This window comes from Pongo abelii, chromosome 8 (genome assembly GCF_028885655.2).
Source record: "Pongo abelii isolate AG06213 chromosome 8, NHGRI_mPonAbe1-v2.0_pri, whole genome shotgun sequence".
NCBI lineage: Eukaryota > Metazoa > Chordata > Mammalia > Primates > Hominidae > Pongo > Pongo abelii.
In genome coordinates, this window is record NC_071993.2 from 31,990,642 (window position 1) to 32,005,210 (window position 14,569).

General features: G+C 34.0%; 1 protein-coding gene across 21 annotated transcripts in view; it reads left to right on the plus strand.

Moving 5' to 3' along the window:
- Positions 1–14,569, plus strand: part of ZEB1 (zinc finger E-box binding homeobox 1) — a 193,933-nt gene that overhangs the window by 30,247 nt on the left and 149,117 nt on the right. For 5 of the 21 annotated variants that reach the window (XM_063727011.1, XM_063727010.1, XM_063727012.1 and 2 more), the window contains exons 2-3: positions 8,906–8,954; positions 11,897–12,085. The gene's annotated coding sequence lies outside the window, so the exon portion shown is untranslated. 21 annotated transcript variants of the gene reach the window in all.

A 14,569-nucleotide genomic window follows, 5' to 3' on the forward strand; every position in this document is an offset into this window, starting at 1 on the left:
GAACTTAAATCTTGTCAAATTACATAGATTGTAAGTCCCATTTCTGTCTTAAAAGTGTAACTATGCATGCTCAATTAAGTCAGTTATCGTCTTCAGACTGTACTTTTGCTAATTCAGTCTTTTCCTTGGGGTTAAGATAAGACAAGATTTACAGATTTTTAAGTTTAAGGCCTGTAACTACTGAGGATGGTTTAAAGCGTTGATAAGTGAGATGTGGTGCTTTAAAGGAGGACTTCCTTTAGTCTCTCAAAAACACTTGGGAGATATTTATTACAGTTTTCCAAAGTAAGATAAAGCTCAGCTTTAATAATGAGGACCTTGAAGTTTTTTTATGTGGTAGGGAGGTGTTAGGAAACTCATTTTTTAACTACCTTCAAGTGATTATTGAGGCAGGTTTTTCTTCCCTATGAGGAAGAAAATGAATTGTGCAATGCCAGTTTAAAGAAACTAAAGCAATGTATTTCTTAGATAAAGTAGATCATTCTCTCTCCCTGTGTAACTGCCACCTGTTTAAAATAAGATTCTAGTCTTGCCTCTGTCAGTCTTAATGTGATAGAATCTCACTCAGTGAAGATCTGTGGATTTATTTTATTGAAAACATTTGTTTAGCATACATCTGTGTTATTTTAATTTTAATGTTTTTAGAGATGAGGTCTAGCTATTTTGCCCAGGCTGGCCTTGAACTCCTGGGCTCAAGTGATCCTTCTATCTTGGCCTCCTAGGTAGCTGGGACTACAGGCATGAGCCACCATGCCTGGGTAAGATCTAATGATTTATTTGATTGAAAACACTTATTTAGCATACATTCATGTATTTTTATAACTTGTTGCCTCCTGACAGGTCACTAAACATAGGAAAGTGCCTCTTTGAACACTTTCATAAAACCTTAACATAAACATTTTAAATTTCTTCATTATAGTGGAAATAGCATCTCCCCTTATTATTGGACATTTTGAAAAATTAAAAAAATTTAAAACAATTTTTATCATAAATACTAGACGGGAATAATTATATATGAAGCTTGTCTGACAAGTTGGATTTTTATGATAGGATAGAATCCCAGGAGTAGAATTATTGGGCATACGCTTTTAAGCCTCACGGTAAATTATTACTAAAGTGTGTTGCAAAGATTTTATCAGTTGTATAGACTCCCAGATATGAATTCCAGGGCCCTTCAGGGGAATTAGTGGGGACATTTTGCAAAGAGCAACAGATGGTGTCTGGAAACATGTCTTTTAATCTTTGCTGTGCCACATACTAGTTGTAGATATCTGGGTTAGTAACATAGGTTGTGTGGGCCTTACTTTCCTCACCATAACTCAGGTGAATTTTAACTACTCTACCGGCCTTGATTCTCGTTCTGTAAAATATGAGTATAATCAAGGAGAATCAGTGCCTATATATTACCAAGTGATTTGTCTGGGAAAAAAGCAGAAGCAGGGAATATCAGGTGTACCTAGAAAAAGGAGAAAGTTAGGGGAAATGCACAAAACATGATTTGCTCTTCTGGTTTTTTTAAGAGTAGAGTCTAGGCTGGGTGCAGTGGCTCACACCTGTAATCCTAGCACTTTGGGAGGCTGAGGTGGGTGGATCACTTGAGGGTGATCACTTGCCAACATAGTGAAACCCCATCTCTACTAAAAATACAAAAATTAGCCAGGTGTGGTGGCGGGCTCCTATAATCCCAGCTACTCAGGAGGCTGAGATAGGAGAATCGCTTGAACCTGGGAGGTGGAGGTTGCAATGAGCTGAGATTGCGCCATTGCATTCCAGCCTGGGTGACAGAGTGAGACTCGGTCTCAAAAAATAATAAAAAATAAAAAATAGAGTCCCATAAAATTATGTCAGATAGACACTCCTCCTGAGACTTAGGGATTTTCAAACCATTTCAAATAGAAAATGAAAGTGTAAGGAGACAAGTGTGTAACTTTCCAAAAGAAGTTGTGTTCTGTGTCAGTTTTAGATTACAGAATGACTCAAGCCAAAAAAAAAAGTATGTTATTCATTCATTTATACAAAATGCAAAATATTTTCATTCTCTTCTGTTATTTGTTTAAATTGATAAAATTATATTTATGATCTACAACTTTATTTTTTGATATATGTACACATTGTGGAATGGCTAAATCAAGCTAATTAACATATGCATTACCTCATATACTTTTTGTTGTGAGAACACCTAAAATCTACTCTTCACAATTTTCAGGTGTACAGTATATTAACTGTAGGCCTATGATGTACCATAGATCTCTTGAATTTATTCCTCCTGTTCAGATGAAATTTTATATCCTTTGACCAACATTTCCCCAGCCCTTCTACATCCCAGCCTCTGGTTACCACCATTCTACTCTCTGCTTCCATGATTTAGACTTTTTTAGATTCCACGTGTAAGTGAGATCATTGGCATTTCTCTTTGTGTGCCTTAGCTTATTTCACTTATTATAATGTCCTCCAGGTTCATCCGTGTCATTGAAACTGACAGGATTTTCTTCTCTTTGAAGGCTGAATAGTAGTCTGTTGTGTGCGTATACTACATTCTCTCTATCAGTTCACCTGTTGATGGATACTTAGGTTGATTCCATATCCTGGCTCTTATGAATAATGCTGAAATGAACATGGGAGTACAGATACCTCATCAACATACTGATTTCATTTCTTTTGTATTTATAACTAGCGGTGAGACTGCTGGATCATATGATAGCTCCAGCGTTAGTTTTTGAGGACCCTCCATACTGTTTTCCATAGTGGCTGTACTAATTTACATTCCCAGCAACAGCGTACAGGGGTTTCCTTGTCTCTACATCCTCATCAGCACTTGTTCTGTTTCATTTTTTTGATAATCACCAATCTAATGAGAGGTAGTCTCTCATTGGGTTTTAATTTGCATTTCCCTGATGATTAGTCATGTTGAGCACTATTTCATATACCTGTTGGCAATTTGTATGTCATCCCTTATGAAATGTCTACACCCTTTGCATGTTTTTTTATTAGGTTTATTTATTTTCTTGCTATTTAGTTGTTTTAGCTTTTTACATATTTTGGATACTAATTTCTTATCAGCTGTATGGTGTGTTTTCAAATATTTTCTCCCATTCTGCAGGTTGTCTCTTCACTCTTGATTGTTTTATTTGCTGAGCAGAAATTTTTAGTTTGATGTAATCCTATTTGTCTATTTTTGGTTTTTTTGCCTATACTTTTAGGGTCATATTTAGAAAGTCATTGCCCATACCAGTGTCAGAGAGCTTTTTCCCTATGTTTTCTTGTAGGAGTTTTATAGTGTCAGGTTTCATGTTTAAGTATTTAATCAATTTTGAGTTGATTTTCATAAATGATGTGAGATGAGGGTCTAATTTCATTCTTCTGCATGGGGACATTCAGTTTTCCCAACACCATTTATTGAGGAGACTGTTTTTTCCCCATTGTGTGTTCTTGGCATCTTTATTGAAAATCAGTTGACCATAAATGTGTGGTCTCTCTATTATATTCATATTTTTTAAGTAAATTATTTTGTGATGAGAAAGGTGGCAAAAATTCTGCATCATCTTTGATATGTAAGAAAAGGCCATTTGGGCACAGATTGGACCTGATTATTTCTCTTTTCAGGAAGCAAGTACCTTATCTCTATTCTTATTCCAAAGTGATTTAATCCCTATTAATAATTTAGGCAACCAAACATCATTACTGATTGTAAGAGAAATCTGACTCTAGTCTGTCTATACTGGTCAAGAACCAGGACTACCTCATGGAGACTTTGGTAAAATAAATCTCAACAGCACTCACCAGATGAAGAAAGGTTTTCTTGAACTAGTTTAAGATACTTGGTTATCAGTTGAACACAAGTAGTAATAATTTAAAGTTTCATGAATTGACATGTCTATAATTAGCTTCTTAAACTAAGAATAACAAAAAATGAGTAGTTTGTTAATTCCTAATAGCCTGTGATGAAAGTTATTATCTGGGGTTTTTTGGGGTCTGTTTTAAAAATTAACACTTTGGGTCTGATTATAAAATTTATAAATTGGAAATTGAAATTACTGGATAAAATACAATTTATGTTTTAAAAACATTTTCAAATGGAAAAAATTACAACTTGGCTGAATAGTGATAATTTTCAAACTTAGCCTTTGAGTTCACTATTTAGAATTCTCCGATAAATTGTTAGAGTTAGAAGTAGTGAGTTCATTCCTTGACTGAATAAATAATTCATATGGCACAAAAGCAGCTTTTTCTTTCTCTTCAGTTCCCTTCTCTCCCATTATGTTCACTTTCTCTCTTTTAAAAGGCTCCTTTCCAGCCAAATAGCAACCTTGTGTGAACATGCAGGGACTTGGGCATAGTTTCAACCTCAGTGTTAGCTGAGTATCTGGAGTCATGGAAGAGAATTAAGAATCTGTCTTGAATGTATATTTTCCAGTAGCAACTGAAAAGAAATATAGTGATTGTAAATTGCTAGACCTTACTCTTATGGTACAGTTGCCCTGGAAATCTCTTTTTAGCAAAATAGGATTTTATTTCTGGATATAGAATCTTTCGTGGTGTCTGCCTCAAAACAAAATTAAGTTTTAAAATTGAGTAAATCATTTAATTTTTTCTAGTTTTTTCAGAAACTCTTTTTTACCAGACTAAATAACTTTTCAGCATCAGTCAGATAAGCATAAAATTTTAAAAATTCTTTACTTGCTATTTTAGAATTCTTTATTTTCTAAGAATTATGAAGACTGTATTAGGTATTTATGTGGACTTCCTTTTTTTCCTACCTTTTATTATAGCACCAAAATTGGAATTATGCTAGATTATTTTCTCTCTGCTGTTTAAATCATAAGAGACTCTGTTTTATTGGGTCAGGGCAATTGTCTTTCTAGCACAATAATCTTCTTTGATAATGTCACTACTGGAAATTATGTTTATCCTTCATAAATTAACTACATCCTTATTTTTGTAATAAATTATCTGATATCCTTTAGAGGTTATCTAAAAATATTCCTTTAAGTCTGCATGTATTCAGCACATTTCATGGTATAACAAGACTTTTACAGTTGTATAACAGAAATTTAAAATAAGGCAATGGACTGTAATCCAGCCTTCTGTCAACTGGAAAGTTTTATGAAGTACTATTTTGCTGGTACTGATACTTCACCAAATACAATGTTTATCTTTAAAGAAGTTTCTAAATAAGACAAAACATTATGTTTAGTAAAATTCAATGGGGTATGTTTTACTGTATACTAATTCTTTATATAGCCCATAATCATAATACATAGGCTGTATAATACATGTAAAGCATATAATTTATAATACATAGGATACAAATAAAACATGAGCTTTATTTTGATATAATCAGACTTTATTCTGTTACCTATTTGTCTTTCTTTTTCAAACTTTAAGTGTTGCCCTTATTTTCATAAGACTTAGTGTGTCAGTCACTATTAACTTTATCCATAGTCATTGTGATTTTATGAAACATTGTGATTTTAAGTGCTGAACTATGTTGTTTTTTGATGTAAAATTAGTGTAATTTTTAATAATTATTGAAATTTAAGCTTTACTGTGATTTTTCATAATTCTATTTCGGTAGTCACAAAAAAACAAAAATTTGGTTTCTTTTTTTTTTAAATTTATTTATTTATTATTATTTAGGTTTTAGGGTACATGTGCGCAATGTGCAGGTTAGTCACATATGTATACATGTGCCATGCTGGTGCGCTGCACCCAGTAACTCATCATCTAGCATTAGGTATATCTCCCAATGCTATCCCTTCCCCCTCCCCTCACCCCACAACAGTCCCCAGAGTGTGATGTTCCCCTTCTGTGTCCATGTGTTCTCATTGTTCAGTTCTCACCTATGAGTGAGAATATGTGGTGTTTGGTTTTTTGTTCTTGCGATAGTTTACTGAGAATGATGATTTCCAATTTCATCCATGTCCCTACATCCCATTACTGGGTATATACCCAAAGGACTATAAATCATGCTGCTATAAAGACACATGCACACGTATGTTTATTGCGGCATTACTCACAATAGCAAAGACTTGGAACCAACCCAAATGTCCAACAATGATAGACTGGATTAAGAAAATGTGGCACATATACACCATGGAATACTATGCAGCCATAAAAAATTAGGGTTCTTATTGGCCCTTTAAGTGCCAACACTGGTGTTGTTGAAATACATTTCTAAGGAAGATGGTGAGTGTTTCACTTCACTAGTAGCTGCATGACAAGCCACCCCAAAGTTTAATGGCTTAAAACAACAGTAATTCATTATTTCTCATAATTTTGAGAGTTGACTGAATGAGTCTTCTGCTTTGTGTGGTCTTGGCTGGGGTGCTAGGAAAGAGGGCAGTCCGCAGTGGCCTCACTTACATAGCTGGCAGTGGATGCAGGCTGCTGGCGTGGAGCACAGTTGGGGGTGGCCTGGGTGCCTCAGCTCTCCTTAAGTGTGCCTCTCTGTGAAGTTAGTTGGGCTTCCTTACAACATGGTAGCTGGATTCCAAAAAGAAATGTTCCAAGGGCAAAGAAGCTGCAGCCTTTTAAAGGGCCATATTTAGAAGTTACTTAGCATTACTTCTGCCCATTCTGTTGATCAAAACAAGTCACAAGGCCAGCCCAGATCAACAGGAAGAGAAATAGGCTCCATTTGTTAAAGATGGAGTAGCAAGATTACACTGTAGAAGAGCAAATGGGATGGGATATATTGTTGCAGCCATCTATGGAAATGCAAACTACCACAAGGAAGTGCAGTTTTTGCTGAGCATGGGTATTTGCCATTAGCACATTTCAGAAACTGGTATAGTCAGGCACACATGGATTTGAGCACTGGATTTACACTAGGGTCACTTAAGAGCTATCAGCCACTATTTTCTTATCTGTATGACAGTAGTAGTATCAACCTCACAGGATTGACAGTTAAGTGAGATAATTTGGAAGTACACAGCATAGTGCTGGAAATTCCATTACTCCTATCCTGTTTATTTTCCCATGTCCCTCATGTTTGATTAATTTTTATATTTGTGATTATAATACTTAAAGTATGTTTTAAAGGTAAATCATAATTCGTCTAAAGTCTGTCTTACCAAGATAGTTCAGTAGTTCCAATCTGAATAAAGTTTATAACATTAACATAATTTATAGATCTTCTAATACAAGCATCTGTCTAATGCTAGAATTCTTTATAAACCACTGTATATAGGCTACTCATAATGTAATGAGCTACTAATTGGTAGAAACAAACAAGTGGCTATTTGCCATAGTTCTACATTCTATTCTACCATTTTGCAGAAAAATCTTACAACTTTCCTAAGCCATCTTTTTAGGTCAATTCCAGAATTTGTTTATGATCAAATTGACAAGTCCCTAGCCAAAGAGATTAAGATACTGAATCAGAGAAAGAAGTCTAAAGAGATAATTTTCCAATGATCATTTCTAAAGAAGGAATAGAGATAAAATATTTTAAAACAGGTACTGAATAGTCACAGTCAAAGTTTGATTATGAGTCAGCTTTGTTGGTTTTAGTTTCATTAGTCACCAGCACCACCAACCTGTCATATTAGCAATACATAGTTTTGGTCACCAGGTGAAGGAGTCATAGAAAACCAGTACTACTACTTACAGAAAATTAACTGAAAGCACATGTCCTGATTTGTTCTTGAAGATAAGACTGAGGTGAATATTGCTTAAAACAGTATCAGCAAAATACAAAACCAAGTGAAATATTACATTAAATATAACAATTGAAAGGATGAGGATAGACATAAAGAAGAACGTTCAGATGCTAGTGAATAGATATTAGAATTAGTTTCTCAGGAGAATATTTAAAAGAATTTAACAAATGACAGTGTTATGAATTATGTGGGCAGTGCTTAAAGTGGGAACAGAGCAAAAGAAGTGGATTTAGTTTTGTCAAGTCTGTCCATTCAGAGTTAGGGGGAACATTTTATTTCTTCTGAAACAATGATATTGGAATCCCATTTCATCTTTTCATTTTCAAACACTGACTTTATAAGTGACTTTGGGAGAAGCTTGTAAGTTTTATATAAAGCACTTTTTTTGTACCAAGCACAAAGTGGGCACCTTTAAAATTACCTGCTTGTATAGCAGTTAATTTAAAGAATATGTTCATATATGTTACTATATTTTCTCGATTCTAAAAGCTCATCAATTGTAAGGCACATTCTTTGATTTCATAACAACTTTTTAATGTCTCTTTTTGGAAAAATAAAACACTTTTCTTGGGGGAGGAGGAGCATTTATCTAAGGATTATTCTGAATTCCTTTGGGCCATAGGCACTGTAGCAAATGCTGCTCTTCCTGATCTTTAACACTTTTAGGATTGATAGTGTCATTCTGAGCGATGTCCAGGAATTACTTTGGTGAGGTTTCCATTTCCTATTTAAATTAAAAAAAATTTTTTACTAATTATATTACATTTCACTAGAAGTTAAATAACTTCTCTTGAAAGTCATCCAGAAGACTTTAACAGCCAGATATTTGGTATCTGCTCAGAATTATCGCTTGTGAAACCTTCATTAAACATAATTCAGCCACATGTCACAGAAAGTTCTGCATATATAATAACTTTTTGTTTCAATGCTGCATTATAGTGATCTTTAAAAGATATTTTAAGAGGTAATTTAGGGATTTAAAATTAAGTTAAAATTTAGCTGTGCATAGTTCTGTTGATGCTGATAAGTGACAGAAGGTAAATTCTTAGTCATGTCTAAGTTCACACAGAGATACAGTAATACACGTGGGTATAATACAAAGCATTATTTTGTGTAATATCTCTTTTGTTATTAAAAGTTCTTTTGATATCTTCAGTAAGACTCCTATTGATTTGAAAAATGTTAATGTGAAAAAAATGTGCTTTAAGAGTTGAGAAAGTAAATTATTCCTTTTTTTTTCTCAGCAGCTGTTTAAGGAAGACAGAGCAGGCATTGGATAATATTCTTATTAAGGTAAAGAATCTGAGTGTTTGAGCCCTAAAGTCACACAGCAAGTAGTTCACCTGGAATTATGAACCAGGTCTTCAGGACTTCCAGATATTTGTGCTGTCTACTATGCTGCATTTTCAACAATAATTCATTTATCTGTGGGTTAAATCCAATTTAATGAGACTCATTTATTCAACAAATATTTATTAAATGCTATTATTGCCAGTCATTATGTTAAATGATAGTGTAAGACAGTAAACAAGACAGATATCTTTCCATGTCCTCACGAAACCAGCAGCTTTGGAACTAAACAAATAATTATAACTAAGATGAGCATTAAGGGAGAAATCATAAGATGATAGGAAAGAATATAACAGGCCGACTTAACCTGCTCTGGGATGGTGGGGGAGCGTTGAATGTGAACTGAGAGTAGGACATGAGAAATAACTTTTGGGCTGAGATTGGAAGAATCACCATGAGTTAGCTTAAGCCTAGGAATTAGGAGAAGGGTTAGGATGGAACATTGCAGGCAACAGAAATAGCATCTACAAAAGTAAAAGGAAGAATTGAAAGGATTCCAGTGTGAGCATTGAAAAGAAGGATAAGTAAATGTAGAGAAGAATGTAGGAAAGAGATTATACATTCTTCAGGAGTTTTTGACCTATATCCTAAGGGATATTGGGAAACCAGGGAAAGGTTTTAAGCATCGGGGTATGCCATGATTAAATTTTTCATTTGAAAATCATGAGTCTGACTATAGTATATATAGAAGCAATGTTGTTAGATGCTATTTCTGTAGGCCAGGTTGGAGATGATGGTTACAGCAGTGGAGCTGGAGAGAAGGGAATAGATTTGAAATTTGGAATGTGGACAAAGCCTTGTATTTGACAGAAATGTAAAACTATTAATGGTATTATTGTTCCACCTATAGAATCTGATTGTAAGATTCTCTCTAAAATACTTTCAGGTAACTTGTACTTAACGTTAGGAGGAAGTGACTATATTATAAATACAATTTAGAAAACATCGTTCCTTAAAAAATAATTTTTGAATTGTGCTAATTCTTGTTATTGTTTGACTTCATTAACTAATATAGGGAGTATAGGGAGAACTTAGTTTTAAAAGACAATTTGACTTCCTAATTTATACATAAAACACATAAGTAATTTTGTACATATATGATGTATATATATATAGTGCAGGTCGTCTTGTTTACACCACTTATTAATGAATATCAGATTTGGAAGGTGACTCTTTAGGATTTTCCTATTGGTTGATTGATTGAAACTTACTTGAAGAATTTAACCTTTTGTTTCAAATAGCTTTCTATTAAGAAACACTTTTTTCATGATTATTCAGAGAATTTATTGCTGGATGATTGGCTCTAGAAATAGACTGCTGGTTAAATTAAAAGACGCCGGAGGAAACATTTTGGAAACAGACTTTACAGAATTCCTTATGAACTTCTGTACTTTCTTAGCCAGTCTTATTTCTTTCATGTACCTATGGCTATTACTAGCCTGTTGTATCAGGGATACCATAGTCAAGTACCTATACGGGCCTTAACTATAAAGAATTAGGCCATTTAGGGAAATAATAATGAGACTGGGGCTTTAGAGAATTTGTGCTCATCTAACTGAGTAGAGGGACAGCTAATATTCTGCTCCATCTGATGGTGATCATGGGAGTGTTCAGGCTGATTGTTACCCAATATTTCAGTTTTTCCAAAGGATGCTAAAATACAGATTTTTATGTAAATTAGTTGGTAACTAATTCAGGTGTTTTTAAGATACTCTGTGACAATAACTCCACAGGGCAAAATTGACCTGTTAAATGTATTTGGCCCGTAGGCTGTTGTTTTATAGCCTTGACCATATAGAAATCTTCAATATCTATTTAAAAGTAAGAGGTCAAAAGTATTTCTAGGTAAAGTGAATGCCAAAAGAAGGGAGGAAGGGAAGGCATAAATGAGATACTTTTTTAAAGAAGTACAAAACTAGTTATCTAGGTTATATTTTTAAACTAAGTTCAAAAAGAAATTCACTGTCCTGAGAATAATTTTCATATGCTTCAGAACATAATTCTAGCAACTTCAGCCATCTGCGTGTGTATAACTGGGAACTCAGAGTAAGATGAGAATGCACAGGGCATAGAGAACCAATGAACTGTAGATGAGAGCGTAGTGGTTCTCTGAAACTGTTGTGAGCAGAGTACAGCAGGAATAAGAGACAGTTGATATTGGAGCAAAATCAGGCTATAAGAACATAGCGATCTGAGTACATCATGGGCCCCTGAAAGCATTACTAGACTAAAAGCAGAATTTTTTATACTGATGATCAAGAAGAGGTCATATTGGTACACTAAGATTGAATAACTCTGCTTCCAATAGCACATGTAATACACAATCACTGTAAGAAATTAGGAAAATATACAAAAAGTAGCATATGGTTTTTTTTAAAGCTAGGAATGGGTAAAATTCTAAGGTTTTCTAAAAGTAATGAAAATAGAACTTGGCAATTGTTAGTTTCCTAATAGCTAATTAGTTTCCAAATTAGTCTAATTTGGCTTAAATAAAAAGAATATTGGTTAGCTCACATAAGAAAGTACATATATTAGGATTAGTTATGCCAGTGGCTCAGTGATTTTTTTCAAGGACTCAGTTTGTCGTCTACTCTACTCTTTATCCACAATATTTCCTTTATCCCAACACTAGTTGCCAAATGGCTGCTGGCTGCAATCAGGATTGTGTGTTTCCTCCTTCAGATCCAAAGAGAGAAATAAACTTCTCTTGGTGTTCTCATGGGCAATATAGGTTCTTTTCCCTGAGAAGTCCTCATGCACTCCTGCCCCCAACTTGCTCCTTATTGTCCTGAATTAGCTTAATTCTAAATATGCCTAAACTAATCGTTGGCAAAAGGGATGAGCTTACCATAATGGATTAGATTAATTGTGGTCTACCCTTGCAGCTCAGGACAGTCAGCTTACCCTGAGGTGCATTGACCACTGGGAGAAATGTGGATATAGAAATCCAATCATGGATCATTAGGAAGAAGGAAGCGTTGGATAGGCACTCAGTATGGTCCACCACGGGTGCATTAAGGATTGTGTATTATGTTTTTTACTTACGTGAAACGCCGCCTTCCCCCGTCAAGCCTGTAAGTATGAAGTCGAGTCCCTAGTGAATCTACTCTCTGACTCCTGTGTTTCAAGCACCCTCATTAGCAGAGCTTATATAGCTTCGGAGTTGAAGAATTTTTTTTTCCCAAAAATTCTCTTCTCATTTAATAGACACCTGTCTGTACAGTAAACTATGCGGGCCGTAAATGGAACAAAGATAGTTTAGGAAAATACAGTTTCTTAAATAAATTTCTTTTAAAAAGTATATTTTCTCTCAGCTCTTCTCTCCAAAGGAGTTTTGTATCATAACCTCTGTAGTAAATAGTGTCATCTTTATTGTCTGATTATAAAGGTGAAGTATAATTTATGGGATAATTTACAAAGCAAAAAAGAAATACTTATTTTTAAAGTTTAAAAATTTTCTGTGTAGAAAATACTATAATAATGCATGATTTTAAGAATCTGTTATTTTGGCTAAAATATTTAGCCAGCCAACCATATATCTTATTTCTTTCAGTTGCTAGATTTCTGAATGTTAGCCAAGTATTTTAGTATCTGGGTCACATAGTCATTACAAACAAATCTAGGCCAAAATGGTTTATGCTTCTCAGTTGCCAGCTCAGTTCTCTCTTTGACTTTTTATTATTTGTTTCTCTTTGAACTAAACTTTATTTACTTATATTAGCACAGTACTGTGTTAATTCTTTGTGTAGAACTGGTCTTCTTGTGTCATTTTGCCCCAAATCAAGGTAACAAACAAATAAATGACTGTGCTCTTGGCTGTTATTTAGAATTGTTACTATACAAAAGGTCACACATGTTAAATTACCTACTGCAGTGCTAATTATTGTGAAACCTTGTTCAAAATGCTAGAGAGACTGTGTTTTGGCACTTCTACTGTAACAGTTTTTAAAGATCCAACCTGTATGCATTTTGGTATTGAAATCCTCAAAACTCCTAAAGACCCTATGTTAATTTAAAATGCAAAGTTGTCTCACCTTTTTATACTAGATGAGATAGCATTTTTCTTAAAGTAAAATGAGAACTCTTATGTGTTATGATATAGAGGTAAGGGCAGGGAAAGAGAGGGAAAGAAGAAAGGAGTACATTGGAGTAAAAAAATTCCACCTTCATTTATAAAGTGCTATAGGCTCTAAAACTCCATTCTGAAATACTCTTTTAACTTTGAAAGGGGTATGTTTACTGCCAGCTTCTGTTAACACAGGAACCATAGTTTTTCTGTTCTTAAAATTAAGAACCTTATACCTTTTGGAATTTTTAATATTTTTCTCTATGTTTATAATGTTTTTAATTATGTTTATTACTAACTGATGTTATTAACTGTATAATTTGTACATTCTGTTCTGTTTGGAAAGTACAAAATGATACCATAGATACTTCCTGAATTTTTTTAGAAAAATCAAAATTTTATTCATCTTTATTCATAGCATCATTGGACATTCAGTTAGTAAATTTTCCAGATAACAAACACCTATCTTCTTTGATTGCTAGAACAGTTAATCTCAACCCTTCTTATTATAAAATATAGTGACTGTGGATTGTTGATGAAAATTTCTTAAGACAGTGTCTTCCTGAAGACACTGCCTCAGGGCTACTGAGGTATGTCACAGGGCCATTTGTCCTTTCAAAAATAATTCTCAGTAGCTATTGTTGCTTTGCATCTTTATAAAGTGTCTGTTTTTTCAAAGCTTGATATTAATTCTTATAGCTACTAGTGTACAGAGAAGGGTGTCTGTGAATAAAGTAAGAGAAAGAATGTTCATAATAGATTTGAAGAGCACTTCAATGAGTAAAGTACTTGGACTTTACAATGTTTGCTTTTACTTCACTGCCCTGTGCCCCTGCCCCTGCCCCTTTATGCCCTAGCCTCTTTTTTAACATGGTACTTGGCAATGTTCCAGGTATTTATTGTAAGAAGGATGAGCTTAGACTTGGAGCTAGACAAACATGAAGGGAATTAAAACAGGATAATTTAATAGCTGTGGGACCTTAAGCAAGTTCACAGCTGTAAAATGGGTTTGTATATACTATCTCTCAGGGTTGTAAGGATTAAATATAATGGACATAGTTTAGGAGGTATTTTAACAAATGCTAGTTCCTTTCCTTATACTTTAAGATAAATGACCCACTTACTTTGGAAATGGTATTTGCCTATTTTAGTATGATGCTATAAGGTTTAAAGGGTCAGTATCCCTAAAATATGATAGCTGTTAAGATCTCTTTAATTATTCAGAAATGAATGGTATGTGACAAGATATTATTGGTTAATTTGGTGGATCAGATGAATAAAATATGCTGAAATATTTTGGAGAGTGAAAATATAAATTTAGATGCAAGAAATATATTTTACATAAACATGCAAAACAGTTTTTTATCCAAGTCTAATCATGTTGAAATATTTTATGAATATCCCCAGAGAGTTCATAAATTAGTGAGTGATTTTTTTAAATGCAAAGGTAAATACCTAGAAACCATATATACACTTAAAGTAAAATCTCACA